We start from the raw sequence: 17,032 nt of genomic DNA, 5'->3' as shown, positions 1-17,032 counted from the left end.
AGATGTACATTGATAATGTTTGGTGTTCTTTTCACTCGAGACTTAATACAACACCGTGATTAACAGTGTCCTCAGTTGTTAACTTACAATTGTGGATCACTTTATCATTGGTGATACAACTGGGCTAACATGAGAGAGAGACAAAAAAGTCATAGGAACAAATATACGTTTATAATGAGGGATCCGATGTGCTAAGAGGGGTTTGGACAATTTTCTTGATACCTAATCCTCCTGCAACTCAGAGTTACCTGGAATACCAATGATCTAATGTTTATTGGTTAGTGATTGGATCCATTAGCTGTGTGTAGTGTCAGGGTGATTATTCAGTGAAATGAAAGAATTAGAGCATATGTATGGAACGATAAATGGGTTACTAGCAAAGACAGATGTTTCCGACTTTTAGAGAAATTGGCTTACAGACAGTTCTTGGGAATGGAGCCTTTTGTTAACCCGGGGGGGGGGGGGGGGGGAGGTGTGTGTGTGTGTGTGTGTGTGTGTGTGTGTGAGAGAGAGAGAGAGAGAGAGTGTCTGCACATGCACGCCTGTGCTCACATTGGAACTGAAGTGACTATTGAATGTTTCAAATACATTTCACTGCAATGTCTATTAACTTCACATTTAATCAATACCAAAGGTTTGAGCATTGCTATCTGGCTTTGCTCCTGATGGATTTTAACAGGCTTCCTTGTTGAATTCTTTCCATTCTGTAAAATTGTTCCTGATGTTGATGTGGCTGTCAGGAACGACGACAGCCCCTTACAGATAAAGGAGGAGAGGGGTGGGGGGAAGGTGGAGGCTGTAAAGTTAATTGTTCTCTTGTTTTCAGAGCAGGCCTGGAGGAGTACTTCCTGGAAATCTATTTGTGGTGACTGCCTGCAGACTATCCATGTTCCCAATTCCCGGTGTAAAACATTCACACTGTTAGTACACCAGGAACACTTTAAAACCATCTGTATACTATCAATCTGTTGGAATGAGGGGCACATATATAATTGCTTTTTGCACCTTAAACTGATTAAAATTGACAGAACACTGCATGCTAACATAACAAACTTGGAATGGAAATCAGTCGTTAGGTGAAATTTAGAACGCCGCGCTGTTTTATGGACAACGGAACTGGGGTATCTCTTGCTTTCCATTAGTGTTGGCTAGTTTTGAAACCATTCCAATAGTGCTTTCCAGTTTTCCCATGATAAGCCAGTGACTAGGATTTTGCAATGCCGACTTTTATTGATATAGAAACAAAGAAAACTTACAGCACAATACAGGCCCTTCGGCCCACAATGTTGTGCCAAGCATGTCCCTACCCTGGAAATTACTAGGCTTACCTGTAGCATTCCATTTTACTAAGCTTCATGTACCTATCTAAAAGTCTCTTAAAAGACCCAATCATATCCGCCTCCACCACCGTTGCCGGCATCCCATTCCACACCACTCTCAGAGTAAAAAACTTACCCCTGACATCTCCTCTGTACCTACTCAACAGCACCTTAAACCTGCGTCCTCTTGTGGCAATCATTTCAGCCCTGGGAAAAACCTCTGACTATCCACATGATCAATGGCTCTCATCGTCTTATACATGTCTATCAGGTCACCTCTCATCCTCCAACGCTCCAAGGAGAAAAGGCCGAGTTCACTCAACTTGTTTTCATAAGGCATGCTCCCCAATCCAGGCAACATCCTTGTAAATCTCCTCTGCACCCTTCCTATGGTTTCCACATCCTTCCTGTAGTGAGGCGACCAGAACTGAGCACAATACTCCAAGTGGCATCTGAACAGGGTCCTATGTAGCTGCAACATTACTTCTCGGCTCTTAAACTCAATCCCATGATTGATGAAGGCCAATGCACTGTATGCTTTCTTAACCACAGAGTCAACCTGCATAGCAGTCTTGGACTCAGACCCCAAGATCCCTCTGATCCTCCATACTGTCAAGAGTCTTACCATTAATACTATATTCTGCCATCATATTTGACCTACCAAAATGAACCACTACATACTTATCTGGGTTGAACTCCATCTGCCACTTCTCAGCCCAGTTTTGTATCCAATCAATGTCTCGCTGTAACCTCTGACAGCCCTCCACACTATCCACAACACCTCCGACCTTTGTGTCATCAGCAAACTTACTAACCCATCCCTCCACTTCTTCATCCAGGTCATTCATAAAAACCAGGTAGAGTAAGGGTCCCAGAACAGATCCTTGAGGCACTCCACTGGTGACCAACCTCCATCAATCCCATCTACAACCACTCTCTGCCTTCTATGGGCAAGCCAGTACTGGATCCACAAATCAATGTCCCCTTGGATCCCATGTCTCCTTACTTTCTCAAGAATCTTTGCATGGGGTGCCTTATTAAATGTGTTGCTGAAATCCATATGTACTACATCTACTACTCTACCTTCATCAATGTATTTAGTCACATCCTCAAAAATTTCAATCAGGCTCATAAGGCACAACCTGCCCTTGACAAAGCCATGCTGACTATTTCTAATCATATTATACCCCTCCAAATGTTCATAAATCCTGCCTCTCAAGATCTTCTCCATCAACTTACCAACCACTGAACTAAGACTCACCAGTCTATAATTTCCTGGGCTATCTCTACTCCCTTTCTTGAATAAAGGAACAGCATCTGCAACCCTCCAATCCTCCAGAACCTCTCCCATCCCCATTGATGATGCAAAGATCATCACCAGAGGCTCAGCAATCTCCTCCCTCGCCTCCCGCAGTAGCCTGGGATACATCTCATCCAGTCCTGGTGACTTATCCAACTTGATACTTTCCAAAAGCTCCAGCACATCCTCTTTCTTAATATCTACATGCTCGAGCTTTTCAGGCTGCTGCAAGTCATCACTACAATCACCAAGATCCTTTTCCATAGTGAATACTGAAGCAAAGTATTCATTAAGTACCTCTGGTTCCATACACACTTTCCCACTGCCACACTTAATAGGTTCTATTCTTTCACGTCTTATCCTCAATATGCCACAAAGTTAATTTTTGTTTTTCTGGGTTTTTCTTCAAGTCAACCAAACTGAAAATAAAAGATAAAGATGAGCTTTATTTCTCCCATGTACATTGAAACATGACAGTGAAATGCATCATTTGTAACAAATCAAATTGGCGATGACTGTGCCAAACAGCCCACAAGTGTTCTCACACTTCCAGCAGCAACATAGCATGCCACAGCTCACTCACCCTAAGCATTGGTCTTTGGAACTGGGAGGAAACCAGGGCACCTGGAAGAAACCCATGGGGAGAATGAACAAACTTCTTTCAGACTGTGGTGAGAATTGAAACCTGATCTGGACCAGTATTCAGACTTTTATGTGGAAGAATTGGCGTCACATTGCACGGAAAGAGGTTTCTCAGCCCTTCAGGTCTACACTAGCCATCGGGCACCCAGACCATAATTCTGCCACTGGATTCAGTTTTATTCTTCCCCACAATCTCATCAACTTCCCGCAGCATTTACCCCTCATCTACGCACCAGGAGCCACTAACACTGGACAATTTGGTGGACCAGTAGTGTAGCAGTTAGCATAATACTCTTACAGCACCAGCAACCTGCATTTAATTCCGTCTGCTGTTTGTAAGCGGTGTGCATGCTCTTTGTGTGACCATATGGGTTTCCGCCATTTCCTTTCACATTCCAAAGATCATCAGTGATCTTCTCACGTTGGACGGTTAAATGCGGAGCAGTAAAGCGCGGTGCCTTTAAGGGTCATAGCCAAGGCCAATGCTGAAAACATGGCAGGACAAGCAGAATTCAAGTCAGGCTGAAGCACGGAGGGATGAGGCTTCCCCTGCCTGCCATCTTGTTTGTGAATGTACAGTCACTTGAATATAAGACTGATGATCTCAGGGCAAAGCTGCTTTATCAGAGGCAGATGAGGCAGATCTCAATTGTTTGTTCCATTGTGACTTGGTTCACAGCGAACACACTGGATGCAGTTATTTGGCCAGGAGGTTTTACGATTTTCTTGAATTCTGGTAAAGAAAGAAGAGGTGGAGTCTGCTTTTTAGTCAATTCTCATTGGTGCATGGACACTGGGGTCATGTCAACTTCTGGTCTCCTTGACATAGAACAACTAATGATTAAATGTAGACCATTCTACTTGCCTGGGGAGTTCTCGTACATAATCCTGACTGCAGTTTACATGCCACCAGCTGACAATTGTAAGCACACACTCGCAAAAATGCACGATGCAGTCTGTAAACAAGAAATGGTCCACCTTGACACATTTCAAATTATGGTCAGCATCTTTAATCAGGCTTTTTTAAAGAAAACTCTGTTCAATTATTACCAGCACGTAACCTGTTGCACCAGATGTCCCAATACACTACAGCACTGCCACACTACGATAAGGAATGCCTATTACTCTTTTCCAAGTCCGCATTTTGGTAAATTGGATCATTTGGCCGTACTCTTACTACCCGCATACAGATAAAGACTGAAAACCAAGGCTCCAGAGATCAAGACAATCAAGAGGTGGTCGCAGGAGGCTGAGGAACAGTTACAGGATTGCTTGGAGTCAGTGGACTAGCCATGTTCAAGAACTCATCTGTGGATCTAATAAATCTGTAATATTTATTATGCAGATGTTGTTCCTTTATTCAAGAAAGGGAGTAGAGATAGTCCAGGAAATTATAGACTGGTGAGTCTTAGTTCAGTGGTTGGTAAGTTGATAGCGAAGATCCTGAGAGGCAGGATTTATGAACATTTGGAGAGGTATAATATGATTAGGAATATTCAGCATGGCTTTGTCAAAGGCAGGTCGTGCCTTATGAGCCTGATTGAAATTTTTGAGGATGCTCCTAAAAACATTGATGAAGAAAGAGCAGTAGATGTCGTGTTTATGGATTTCAGCAAGGCATTGATAAGGTACCCCATGCAAGGCTTATTGAGAAAGTAAGGAGGTATGGAATCCAAGGGGCATTGCTTTGTGGATTCAGAACTGGCTTGCCCATAGAAGGCAGAGAGTGGTTGTAGATGGGGTTGATGGAGGTTGGTCACCAGTGGAGTGCCTCAGGGATCTGTTCTGGGACCCTTGCTCTTCGTGATTTTTATAAATGACCTGGATGAGGAAGTGGAGGGATGGGTTAGCAAGTTTGCTGATGACACAAAGGTTGGAGGTGTTGTGGATAATGTGAAGAGCTGTCAGAGGTTACAGCAGGACATTGATAGGATGTAAAACTGGGCTGAGCAGTGATGGAGTTCAACACAGATAAGTGCGAGGTGGCTCATTTTAGTAGGTCAATTATGATAGCAGAATATGGTATTGTGTTGGTGCATGGCCTAGTGGATAAGGCACTGGTTTAATGATCTGAAGGTCACTGGTTCGAGCCTCAGCTGTGTGTCCTTGAACAAGGCACTAAACAACACATTGCACTGCGACAACACCTGTGCCAAGCTGCTTGGGTACCAGTGCCCTTCCCTTGGACAACATCGGTGGCATGGAGAGGGGAAGGCCTGCAGGTTGGGCAACTGCCGGTCTCCCATACAACCCTGTCCAGGCCTGTGCCCTGGAAACCTTCCAAGGGGAAAATCCATGGTCTCACGAGACTAGCAGATGCCTATATATAAAATATAGTATTAATAGTAAGACTCTTGACAGTGTGGAGGATCAGACGGATCTTGAGGTCCAAGTCCATAGGATGCTTAAAGCAGTTGCGCAGGTTGACTCTGTGGTTAAGAAGGCATACAGTGTATCGGCCTTCATTAATTGTGGAATTGAATTTAGGAGCTGAGAGGCAATGTTGCAGCTATATAGGACCCTGGTCAGAACCCACTTTGAGTACTGTGCTCAGTCTGGTCTCACTACAGGAAGGATGTGGAAAGGGTGCAGAGGAGATTTACAAGGATGTTGCCTGGATTGGGGAGCATGCCTTATGAAAGCAAGTTAAGTGAACTCAACCTTTTCTCCTTGGAGCAATGGAGGATAAGAGGTGACCTGATAGAGGTGTACAAGATGATGAGAGTCATTGATGGTGTGGATAGTCAGAGGCTGAAGTGGTTGCCACAAGAGGATGCGGTTTAAGGTGCTGGGGAGTAGGTACAGAGGTGATGTCAGAGGTAAGTTTTTTACTCCGAGAGTGGTGACAGTGTAGAATGGGTTGCTGGCAAACGTGGTGGAGGTAGATACGATACGGTCTTTTAAGAGACTTTTGGATAGGTACATGGAGCTTAGAAAAATAGAGGGCTATGGGGAAATCTAGAAATTTTGAAGGTAGGGACATGTTCTGTGGGCCGAAGGGCCTGTATTGTGCTGTAGGCTTTCTATGTTTCTATGATCTGAATGACTACACCATGTAGATGTGGACAATAGTGGGGAGGGCTTTACCTGTGATGGACTGGGCCATATCCACTGCTTTTTGTAGGATTTTCCATCGAAGGGCGTTGATGTTTCCATACCAGGCCATCACGTAGCCAGTCAATGTACTTTCCATGACAACACCTATCGAAGTTTGTCAAAGTTTTAGATGTCATGCCTAATGTAGAATGAGAGGTGTAAATACGGTGCAGAGGAGGCTTAACAAGATGCTGCTTAGATCAGATAGTGTTTGCTATAAGCAGAGCTTATTGTTGTTTTGCCTGTAGTGGCAGAGGCTGATAGGAAACCAGGTTTTTAGAATCATGAGGAGATAGACAGAGTTCACAGCTATTTACCAGGGTGAAAATAGCTAATACTAGAGTACATCTTTTTAAGGAGAGAGAGGCAAAGTTCAAAGAGATGCGCAGGGAAAGTTTTTTACACAGAGAGTGGTGGGTGTGTGGAGGCAGATATGACAGAGACACTCTTAGAAAGGAACATGACCATGACCAAACGCCTGTGGAAGGGAGTAGATATCATCAGCTTAATAAGTTTAACAGAAACAGAGAAAATTCTGCAAATGCTGGAAATCCAGAACACAAACAAAGTGCAGGTGAGGCAGCATCTATGGAAAGGACCTGAAGGAAGGTTTCAGCCCAAAATGTTGGTTGATTGTTCCTTCCTATAGATGCTGCCAGACCTGTTTAATTAGCTTAACACAACATTCTGGCCTGAAGGTCCTGTTCTTGTGCTGAACTGTTCTGTCTTCTGTGTTCAGTGAAGGAGTACTGCCTCAGTAGGCTTGGGTTCTCTGAGAGGTTAAAATGGTAGCTATGGTATGTGTGCACATTCCCACAGGAAACCCTCTCTGCCTCCATGCTGGTGAAGAAAATTCACTTGAAGTACACAGAGTAATGAAACAGCATGTTATAGGTTACACAGTCTCTACAACTTTCGCATCATGAATTATACCCCCAATACCACAACATGCTGTAATATAGAATAAAGGCAGTGCACATCATTTTTATAAATGACTTAGATGAGGATGAGTTAGTAAGTTTTCAAATGCGATGAAGGTTGTAGATAATGTAGAGGGTTGTCGTAGGTCACAAGGGACATTGACAAGATGTAGAACTGGACTGAGAAGTGGGAGATAGAGTTCAATCCAGGAAAGTGTAAGGAGATTCACTTAAGAAGTTTGAAATTGAAGGCAGAATACAGGGGCAAAGGCAAGATTCTTAGCAGTGTGAAGGAACAGAAGGATCTTGGTGTCCACATCCATAGAACCCTCAAGGCTGTAGCACAAGTTGATAGGGTTGTTAAGAAAGCATATGATGCACTGACCTTCATTAGTCCAAGATTGAGTTCAAGAGCAACAAGGGAATATCTCTGCCCTATAAAACTCTGGTTAGGCTGATGAGGAAGCTTTAGAGTGGGTGTAAGGAGATTTACCAGGATATTGCCCAGAGTGGAGAACATGCCTTATGTGTATATGTTGAATGAGCCAAGGCTTTTCTCTTTGGGGCAAAGGAGAATAAGAGGTGACTTGATAGTGTTGTACAAGATAATAAGAGGCATCAATTAAGTGGACAGCCAGAGACTTTTCCCCAGGGCAGAAATTACTAATATGAGGGGCATAATTTTAAGGTGATTGGAAGAAAATATAGAGGGTGTTGTAACGTGATCAAAGTCACTGGAGGGACACTGAAGCTAGTGGATACAGGAATGTTTTTTTTCAACAAAATGAGACTCTCTTGGAGAAAGAGGTCTCCTGACATTTTTATATACTAAAGATCAAAATTAACAGCAGGACAATTCTATAGTTACAATGTACCTACAATGTCTCCTTTGAATTACATATTGCTTTTAAACACCTTCTCCTTCTCACCCACACTCCGGGCACCCAAAGTGAATGAATATCAGCATTGTGTGGTTTGCAATCAACTCCAATCTGCAGCTCCAGGAAAGTGTTCGTCCAGGGCTGCATTTTAAATTCAATCTACATTCCATGTTCAAGTCTGAAATTTGGCTACTGGTGAAGTAAACATTCACTATGTACCTTAACTCCAGAATTCACCCTAACAGGGGGATGTCAGAGGTAAGTATTTTATAGCAAGAGTGGTGAATCTGTGGAATGGAGGTAGTGGAAAGATAGTGGGAGATACAGTATATTAGGGACATTTAAGAAACTCCTAGGTAGGCCTATGGATGACAGAAATTTGGTGGGCTATTTAGGAGGGGAGGGTTAGAATAATCTTAGAGAAGGCTAAAAGGTTAGTGCAACATCATGGGCTGAAGCTCCTGGACTATGCTGTAGAGATCTATGTTCATTTAGGGTCTTCCTGCTTGAAGTTAGCATGGACCTGGTGAGATTAATGACCTCCTTCTTTCATAACTATTCCAGAAGTATAAAAAGAGGCACAGTACTAGCTCCCACTAGTAGATAAAATTGAGAAACAGTAGCCAACGTCAACATAGATGATGAGTCTGGAGAATTAATAATGGGAAAAAAGGAAATAGCAGAGACTTTGAACAAATATTTTGTCTCTACTTTCATGGTAGAAGAGACAGAAAACATTCCTGTTATACAGTAAGACTACAGTAATCCATATGCCTGAGACCTTTGTGCTGTATTACCTGATTTTACAATTTGCAAGATGATGTTTTGTACAATATTTATTTAGTTTTGTAACTCCAAATCTCAGAGTTCAAAGTAAATTTATTATCAAAGTACATGTATGTCACCTATACAAACCTGAGATTCATTTTCTTGCAGGCAATCACAGTAAATACAATAAACACAGTAGGGTCCATAAAAGATCACACCCAACAGGACAGATAAACAACCAATGCGCAAAAGACAACAAACTGTACAAATGCAAAAATAAATAAAAAATGTTTATTTTTTTCTCGGCTTAAGCTGGTAAAACCTGAGGTACGAGGATAGCCAAGCACCTTCATTTGTCAATTGCTAAGAACTTTTGGACTATTCTAGTGGTATTTTGTATTGTGGCTTTCTAGATATTACTGTGTAGTCCTAATTGTTTAATGCTACTGGTTAGTGCCTTTGGGATGGCATCAGTTGTAGATATTACTATTGGCACAATGTATACCTTGTTCATGTTCCATAGTCTTTCAATTTCCTCTTTTAACTCAGCATACTTCCAATATTTTTCACTTATTGATTTCTGTATGTTATGTGTATTTTGAATGGTTATATCTATTAAATAAATTGTTTTTACTTGTTTATCCTGTATTATTATACCTGACAGTTATTAAGGATTCTCTTATCTGTAACAACTTACCTGTAATATTTATTATTTATTATCAGTCATTATTATTATTAATTACTTTTTTTCTCAGCTCAAGCTGGTAAAACCTGAGGTACGTGCATAGCCAAGCTCTCTCATTTCTCAATTGCTAGGAACTTTCGGGCTATTCTAGTGGCGTTTGGTATTGTGGTTTACTGAAGATTTATATAGATATTATTGTGTACTTCTAATTGTTTAATACTATTGAGTAGGTCCTTTGAAATTACACTAGTTGTAGATATTACTTTTGGGACAATGTATCCCTTGTTCATGTTCCAAGGTCTTTGAATTTCCTCTTATTATTATTATTATATTATTTCTCTACTCGAGCTGGTAAAACCTTAGGTAATTTTATTAATTTTATTATTATTATTTTATTAATTTTAAAACATCAATTTTTCAGAGTCCTACAAATTATATTATGACCAATCCATTATTACAGCTAGGACAATCTATAATAACAAACTGGATATAATATTACAGGATAAACTAGCAAGAACAGCTAATTTAATAGATATAGCCATTCCAAACACGCATAATACACAGAAATCAGTAAATTAAAACACAGAAATATGCTGAGTTAAAAGAGGAAATTGAAAGACTATGGAACATGAACTGTTGCCAGGAGTGAAGGAAGTGAACCCAAGTGTAGGATACAGGCATGGAGATTGAGTTTGGATGTTTTACATGGGCATAAATGCCGAACAGCAAACAGGAGGGATCTTGACACGGAGCCCTGACACGGAGCATTGACTCAGAGAGATGGAGTCTCATAGGTAAACCTTGAAACCTAAACTTAGAACAAATGGTTCTAAGTGGTTGGGAAATGCAACTATCTTACGGGAAGAAGACTAACTGTTATGGTCGAGTTTGAAGTCCGCATTCTGTTTCTTGATCTGGTCCACGGACTCCGGGTCCTTTGACCACCCCTCGTTTCGCCTTGAACTCAAATATTCACACCTGAGGATGATCTTAGTTCAGTTGGGCTCAAGGAGGTGCACCTGATGCCTATTGGTTGGCTGTGAATATAAGGGGCTCTCGGATTGAGTATAGTTGGGGGGGGGGGTCATCCTGTCCGTCCCGGTTTGGAGTACCATCATTAACAACAAGTTCTGTGAGTGAGTTATGGACTGGGCTGCTCTGTAGCCCCCCCGAGTCTTCCGGCCTTAGTGAGTCTTGAAGTTGCCCTGGACTGAGCACCCTTCCTACCCCAAGCCTCAAGACCCCTGCCTCTAGCCAAGTCTCAAGACCACCTTGGACCCCAAGATCCTCTCTGAACTCCAAGATCTCCATGAACGCCACGGTTTCCACACCTTCCTAACCTTTAGCTTGTCCCGTCCTGCCCCTAGTACTTCAGTGCCTGCATCTTGCATTTGGGTCCAGTCTCACGTCCCCTTATGACACTAACGAACTGCTGACAAGTGGTTGTGATGCCAGGTTTCTTATACTGCAGTTCTTGATGGAAACTAGGCGTGCTGTTATCAAAGCAAATTAGAAGCAATTGGGAAATTAACGGTTGGAACCGTGGCACAATCAAAGGAAATTAGGAGCAAGATAGGGAATTAATGATCGAGACCATGGCAGCACCCCACTTCAACGGGACCCTCCGGGTGATCCACCAGGCTTGTCTGGATTGTCCTGATGGAAATCACGGATGAGGGAAGGGACCAGGATGAAGGAGCAGGGAATCCAGAAATGTTCCTCCAGGCCATATCCCTCCCAATCGACCAGGAATTGGAGGCCTCTGCCTCAGTGGCGCACATACAGTAATCGGCAGATGGTATATGCTGGGTGGTCATCAATGATCCGGGCAGGTGGAAGGGGTTCGGCAGGAGGGCACAAAGGGTTGACAGATACCAGCTTCAATTGGGTGATGTGGAATGTAGGATGGATGTGCATGGATCCGGGCAGTTTGAGTCTGACCACCGGGTTGATCATACTCTCAATCTCAAATGGTCCCAGGTAGCGAGGGGCCAGTTTCTTGGGTTCATTCTTGAAGGGGATGTCTTCAGAAGAAAGCCAAACCGTCTGCCCAGGTCAATAATCAGGAGCAGGAATCCGATGGCGATCGGCAATCCTCTGGTTGTGGTCGGCTGAACAGAGCAGGGCCGCGCTTGTGTCTTTCCAGACCTTGCGGCACCAGCGGCCATGGGTCTAAACAGAAGGCACGGCAATGTCCTCTTCATGAGGAGGTCGGTAACCGAGGGAGCATTCAACAGGAGACATTCCAATGGCGGTGCTGACCAGAGAGTTGTGGGCATGCTTGACCCAAACAAGATGGGTGCTCCAGGATGACGGGTTGTTGGCGGTTATGCGGTACAGTGCTGCTTCCAAATCCTAGTTTTCTTGTTCTGATTGACCGTTACTCTGCGGATGGAAGCAGAACAACAGACTTACTGAGGCTCCAAGGGCTTGACAGAAAGATCTCCAGACTTGAGAGATGAATTGGGGGCCCTGGTCAAAAATAATGTTAGAGGGAATCTGGTGAAGGCGGAAGACTTGCTGGACGAGAAGGTCAGCTGTTTCATGAGCTGTAGGGAGTTTGAGAAGGGCTACAAAGGGCTACGATAAAGATGGGGAAAGAAGAGCAGATATCTGGTTGATTATCCCAAACAGCTGTGGCCCACGCTAAGGCACTTCCTCGCAACAACCCCATAATATAAGCTTTCTTCGGCATGTCCGTGGAAGATGTGGATGACTGCTGATCGAACACCAAGGAGCATTGCAGAAGGAAGGTCCGGCTCTTGCCAAATCCCCAGCGTAGTGCTCTGGTTCAGGTATGTTTGGCTCTCTTGGCGTAGGGGGTTGCCACTACAGACTGTCTGAACTGGTTTGACAGAGTTCCAGGACAGGAGGAGGTAAGATTAGTGGATACACAGTCCACCTGGTCACCGATCTACATTATGTTAGCGGACAGAGAACGGAGGTTCTCCACTACATCCCTGAGACGTTGATCGTGCAGACCCAGTAGGGAGCCCTGGCTGGCGAGGGCTTGTTGCAGGGTCTTCATGTCCGCTGGGTGCATATTGGCCAGATCATTCTGTTGCAAGAAATGAAGGAAGCGAACCCAAGTGCAGGACACAGGCACGGAGATTGAGTTTGGATGCTTACACGGGCGTAAACATCGAACAGCAAGCAGGAGGGATCTTGACACGGAGCCCTGATATGGAACCTTGACATGGAGCTTTTGACTCAGAGACTTGACACAGAGCCTTGACTCAGAGAGATGGAGTTTCATAGGTAAACCTTGAAGCTGGAGCAAAACTTAGAACAAACCGTTCTAAGCGGTCAGGAAACATAGTTATCTCACAGGAAGAAGACCAATGAACTGGCAACTAGTGGTTGTGATGCCAGGGTTCTTACACTGCAGTTCTTGATGGAAACTAGGCGTGCCGTCATCAAAGCAAATTAGAAGCAATTGGGAAATTAATGGTTGGAACTGTGGCACAATCAAAGGAAATTAGGAGCAAGATAGGGAATTAACGATCGGGACAATGACATGAGCAGGGTATACATTGTTCCAATAGTAATATCTACAACTGGTGTCATCCCAAAGTCACTACACAGTAGTATTAAACAATTAAGGCTACACGGTAATATCTATGTAAATCCCCAGAAAGCTGCAATACTAAACACAACTAGAATAGTCTGAAAGTTCCTAGTAATTGAGAAATGAGTGTGCTTGGCTATGCCTGTACCTCAGGTTGTACCAGCTTGAGCTAAGAAAAAATACAATAAATATACAGGCAATAAATATCTAGGACATGAGATGAGAAGTCCTTGAAAGAGTCCATAGGTTGTGGAAACAGTTCAGTGATGGGGCAAGTGAAGTTTAATAGTTATCCCCTCTGGTTTAAGAGCTTAATGGTTGAGGTTACTTTTATGTCTTTGCACTAGACTGCTGCCACAAAACAACAAACTGCACAACATATGTCAGTGACAATAAAACTGCTTTGGATTCTGATATCAGATGTGCAATAGTTAGAGAAGCAAAGGTGAATATGATATCATTCTGGGAATCCCCACACCAAACCCGATTCTGGAGAGTGGGACAGGGAGTGTGGAAATCAGGAGAGAGGGCCAAATAAACAGACAGTGTACTATAAAGTATTGTGAGATGATTCACTGTGTTGGGTAGACTGAGTAAGGGATATATTGATACAATAAAGATTACAGAATGCTGGTGCCTTAAGTATATGAAACAGAAGGTTAATATTGCAGGCACATTAGGAAGGCAAATAGTATGTGCTTTGTTTTAACAAGATGAAACATAAGAATGGAGAACTTTTAATAAAACTCTACTGAAGTTTTAGGTGAGACCAGAACTTCAGTACTGAACATGGTTTGTTCTCTTTATCAGATATAGAATCAGGCTTTTTCTGACGTGGGGAGGCTGGTTCCTGGGATGTACTGAGCTGTGTAGCAGTTGCCACACCATGCCTGATGCATCAATACAGAACGCTTTTTATGGTGGATCAATAAAAATTGTTAAGAGTCAACAGGGACATGCCAAATTTCTTTTGCCACCTGAGGAAGTAGAGGCATTGGTGAGCTCTCTTGGACGTGACATCTACATGGTCGGGCCAGGACAGGCCATCGATAATGTTCACAGCCAGGATCTTGAAGCTCTCAAACTCAGCACCATTGATGCAGACAGGAGCATGTGCACTGCCCCCTTTATGAAGTCATTAACCAGCTCTTTTGTTGACATCACTGAAAAGTTGTCATGACACCATGTAACTAAGCTCTCTATTTCCTTCCAGCAGCTTGACTCATCGTTACTTGAGATGTGGCCCACTGCAGTGGTATCATCTGCCAACTTATTGGTGGAGAATCTGCTCATGAGTGCACTGGGAGTAGAGCAGGGTTTGAAGTTGCAAACTTGCGGGGCACCAGTGTTTAGAATAATGATGACAGAATTGTGAGGTAGTACTCATGGGTTCATGGACCACTCAGAATTCTGAGGGCAGAGGTGAAAGAAGAGGCTGTTGCTAAAATGTTGAGGGTGGGTCTTCAAACTCCTGTACCTTCTCCATGATGGTGGTAATGAGAAGAGGGCTTATCCCAGATAGTGAAGGTATTTAATGATGGATGCCCTCTTGAGGCACTACTTCTTGATGACGTCCTCGATGGTGTGGAGGCTTGTGCCTTTGCTGGAGCTCACTGACACTACAGCCATCTGCTGCCTCTTTCAATCCTGTGCTTCGGAGCCTCCATACCAGGTAGTGATGCAACCAGTCAGAATGCTCTCCTCGGTACATCGTTAGAAAGTTGCTGAAGTCTTTGGTGACGTAACAGATCTCCTCAAACTCCAAATGAAATATAGCCTCTAGCATGCCTTCCTTGTGATTGTATTAATGCGTTGGGCTCAGGCTCGAGCCCCTGAGATGCTGATGCCAGGGACCTGAATCTGCTCACTCTTTCCATTGCTGATCCCTCAATCAGAATTGGTTTGTGTCCTCCTGACTTCCCCCTTCCTGATGTCCACAAACAATCCCTTGGTCTGCAGATGTTTAGTATGGGGTTGTGTTGTGTCAACCAGGTGATCTATCTGACTCGTGTACACCTCATCGTCATCTGAGATTTTGCCAACAATAATGATGCCATCTGCAAATTTATAGATGACAATTGAGCTGTGCATAGCCACACAGTCATGAGTGTAGAGAGAGTAGAGCAGTGGGCTAAGCTCAGATCCTTGAGGTGTACCTGTGTTGATTGTCAGCGAGGAGGAGATGTAATTACTGATCTACACTGATTGTGGTCTCCTGATAAGGAAGAAAAATGCCGAGAACCTGAGCTCCAGAATCCTTGAAAATAAGTCTGCAGGTTGTGCAATCAGTTCAAAGTTGAGTAGAGTGAAGTTATTCACACTGGTTCAGGAGCTTGATGGTTGTAGGGTAATAATTGTTCCTGAACCTGGTGGTGTGGGACTTAAGGCTCCTGTACTTCCTTCCAAATGGTAGTAGAAAGGAGGGAGCTTGGCTTGAATGGTGGGGGTCCTTAATGTTGATTGCTGCTTTCATCGGGCAGAATCAGAATCAGGTTTATTATCACCGGCATGTGACGTGATATTTGTTAACTTAGCAGCAGCAGTTCAATGCAATATATAATTAGCAGAGAGAGAGAACAAAATAATAAATAAAATAAAACATAATAAATAAACAAGTAAATCAATTACATATATTGAATAGGTTATTTAAAAATGTGCAAAAGCGGAAATACTGTATATTAAAATAGTGAGTTAGTGTCCAAAGCTTCAAAGTTCATTTAGGAATTGGACAGCAGAGGGAAAGAAGCTGTTCCTGAATCACTGAGTGTGTGCCTTCAGGTTTCTGTACCCCCTACCTGATGGTAACAGTGAGAAAAGGGCATGCCCTGGGTGCTGGAGGTCCTTAATAATGGATGCTGCCTTTCTGAGATACCGCTTCCTAAAGATGTCCTGGACAGTGCTCCTTATAAATATGCTCAGTGGTAACGATAGTTTTCCATGTGACGGACTACGCTGTATTCACCACTTTCTGTAAGTGTTTCCATTCCTGGGCATTGGTGTTTCCATACCAGCCCAGGGTGAGAATGGAAATGTCTCCACATGAAAGTCACGCATTGACACAACTGAACTCTTGCTTTGTGGTAATGTCCAGCTAAAAAGACTCAATTATATCCTGAAAGAATATTAGCTCAGATAATTAAAGTCATATTTATTGTCGTAAGCACAAGCACATACACACACAAGTTTAATGAAAAACATACTTACAGCAGCATTATAGGCAGAAATCATCAGATATGCAACATTAACAACAAAAACAGACTTTATAGTCCATTTTTACATGGAAACACAATTAGAACATAGCAAAATCCATTTTAGTGCAGAGTGATCATAGTTTTATTAAACTGTAATGATTTGGGTTTTGCTGGTTGATTCAAGAACTGAATAGTTGCAGGGATAAATCAGTTCTAGAACCTGGTGGCCTGGAGCTGAAGAATTCGTTATGTCCTGTCTGATGTTAGATGCAAGAACGAGGCATGGGCCAGAGTGTGTGCGTTTTTAATGCTAGCTGTTGCCTTCTTGAGGCAGTGTCTCCTGTGGATACTGTTGACAGTGGGGAGAGATGTGTCTGTTATGTATTGGGCAGTGTTTGCTACACCTTACAGCTTCTTACATTCCTGCACATTCATATATTGTGCCAGACTGTGATAGAACCTGTTAGATACATTCAACAGGACACCTGTTCCTATTTTAATTTAACAATAAAACACGGCTACATCCTTCTGGCCCTTCGAGCCCTGCTGCCCCAGCAACCCCGACAAACCCAATTTGCCCTAACCTAAACACTGCACATATACAACCAGCAGTTAACCTACTTGGTAGATCTTTGGGCAGTGGGAGGAAACTGGAGCACCTG

Source organism: Hypanus sabinus, chromosome 8 (assembly GCF_030144855.1).
Source record: "Hypanus sabinus isolate sHypSab1 chromosome 8, sHypSab1.hap1, whole genome shotgun sequence".
NCBI lineage: Eukaryota > Metazoa > Chordata > Chondrichthyes > Myliobatiformes > Dasyatidae > Hypanus > Hypanus sabinus.
This window is presented reverse-complemented; position numbering follows the sequence as displayed.